The sequence below is a fragment of the Pteropus alecto genome, unplaced genomic scaffold (genome assembly GCF_000325575.1).
Source record: "Pteropus alecto unplaced genomic scaffold, ASM32557v1 scaffold121, whole genome shotgun sequence".
In the NCBI taxonomy this organism is placed as follows: domain Eukaryota; kingdom Metazoa; phylum Chordata; class Mammalia; order Chiroptera; family Pteropodidae; genus Pteropus; species Pteropus alecto.
Genome location: NW_006434369.1, coordinates 11,809,757 through 11,812,235, shown reverse-complemented (window position 1 = coordinate 11,812,235; position 2,479 = coordinate 11,809,757).

Below are 2,479 nucleotides of genomic sequence, written 5' to 3'. Positions count from 1 at the left end.
AGACTAGCTACTCAATAAATATATGCTAAATATATCAAATTAAAATTTTATTATGTGAGTTTTAACAATCAATTGCACAAATTGAAAGACACTAGTAGTAGTGAACTGGAAGACAGGTTAATAGAAAGTATCCAAAATGAATCAGGAAAAAACTGAAAATTCTTAAAAGAGAATTAGAAGCATGTGAGAAATGACAGATAACATGCATGTAAGTAGGGTATCCTAAGTAGAAAAAGGCGAATGGAACGGAAGCAATACTTGAACAGATAATGGCCAAAAATACTTCAAAAGCGATGAAAGACATCAACCTACGAATTTAATATGCTCTGTAAAGCATAAGTAAATAAATAAGAAGAGAATCACAAGCTAAGCTTATCATTGGAAGATTAATAAAAACCAAAATAAAAAATTTTAAACAGCTGTTAGGAGCAATAAGTATTACTAGAGATAAAAAAGGATATTTCATAATGATACAGAAGTAGATTCACCAGGAAGACATAAAAATTCTAAATTTGTGTGCAATCAAAAACATAACTTCAAAATTTATAAAGCAAAATAAAATTTATAGAACTAAGAGAAGAAAGAAAGATCCATAGTTTTATATACCTTTCCCTATAGCTAATACAATAAGGATATTAAAATTTAGTACATATGTAAAATTTGTAACAACACTGTATTAATTATCTGTATAACGGCTCACCAAAAATTTAGTCTTAAACTATACTGTTTATTATTTCAAAGCTTCTGTATGTCAATAGTCCTTCCATAGCTTTCCTGGGTCCTGTCTGTCTCAGCCTCATGTGAAAAGCTGCAATCAAGGTGTGTTGCCCATAGCTGTAGTCTCAGCTCAAGATGTGACTGGGGAAGGATATGCTTCCAAAATCACATATTTCTCAGCATAATTTTGTTTCTTACAGACAGTTGTACCAAGGACCCTGGTTTATTGCCACCTGCTGACTAGAGGTCACCATCATTTTGTAGCTAGTTATTAGTCTCAGTCATATGGTGCTCCCTCATGGTGTGTGCTTTATCAAAACCAGCAAGGGAAAGTCTCCTAGCAAGACTAATGGTACAATCTTATGCAACACAATCATATTCTACTGGATAGAAGCAAGTCACAGGACCCACCAACCACCAGGAGATGGAATTACATAAGGATTTGATTATCCAGAGGCAAGGATAATTATAGGCCATCTTAGAGTATGTCCTTCACAAACACAATTAACTAACTGATCTAATTGACATCAGAACATTTCACCCAATAACAACAGAGTGCACAGGAATGTTTACCAAAATCGACCACATGTTGAATCATAAAGCAAACCTCAACAAATTTCAAAGGTTTTCAGGATATTCAAAGTACATTTTTTGAACACAGTGAAATTAAGTTAGAAATCAATAAGAAAGAAAAAAAATAAAAATTCCCTCCAACTGCCTGGAAATTAAGCAATGTACTTCTAAGTAATACATGGATTTAAAAAAATAGAAATTGGAAAACATTTTAACTAAATGACAAGAAAGATATAAAACATCACACCTAGAAGGAATACAGCTAACAATGCTTAGAATATTTATAACCTTAATTTCATATTTTAAAAAAGAAAGGTTAAAAATAAATAATCCAATCTTCTTTTTCAAGCAATAGATAGAAAAAGAACCCTATGCATACCCTATAATCCAGCAATATCACTCCTAAATGTAGTCTGCAGAAATATGTGCATATGTATTCTAAAAGACATATACAAGAACATTCTCACAGCACTCTCGAAGTAACAGAAAACTTAAAGTGTAAACATCCTTCAACAGTTGATGAATAAATAAATTATTACCTTAATTTAAGTGCTCATGCCCCCTCCCAAGTCACATGTTGAAATTCTAATGCCCAACGTGATGGTGTCAGGATGTAGGGCATTTGGAAAGCGATTATGTCATGAAGGTGGAGCCCTCATGAGAGATCCGTGCTCTTATAAAAGAGGCCCTAGAGAGATCCTTAGCCCCTTCTGTCATGTGTCATGTGTCTTAAACCTGAAATAGAGCCCTCACCTGACCATGCTGGTAGCCTGATCTTGGACTTTCACCCACCAAAACCTGAAGAAATAAATTCTGTTGTTTATAAGCTACCTAATCTCTGGTATTTTGCTATAGCGACATAAACAGACTAAGAAAATTATGATATAGTAACACATTTTATACAGCATTGAGAATGAATACACTAATGCTACACAGAATAACATAGATGAATCTCATAAAGATAATGTTGAGCAAAAGAAGCCAAAAATCTAAAGAATACATACTTGATATAACTTTTAAACATCTATATAATTTTATAACATATAATTAACATAATAAACACTAGAAATAAATATATTTATTTAAATTTAAAAACAAGTATAACTATAGGCAAACCTTGGAGATATTGCAGATCCAGTTCTAGATCACTGTAATAAAACAAATATCCCAATAAAATGAATCACACAAA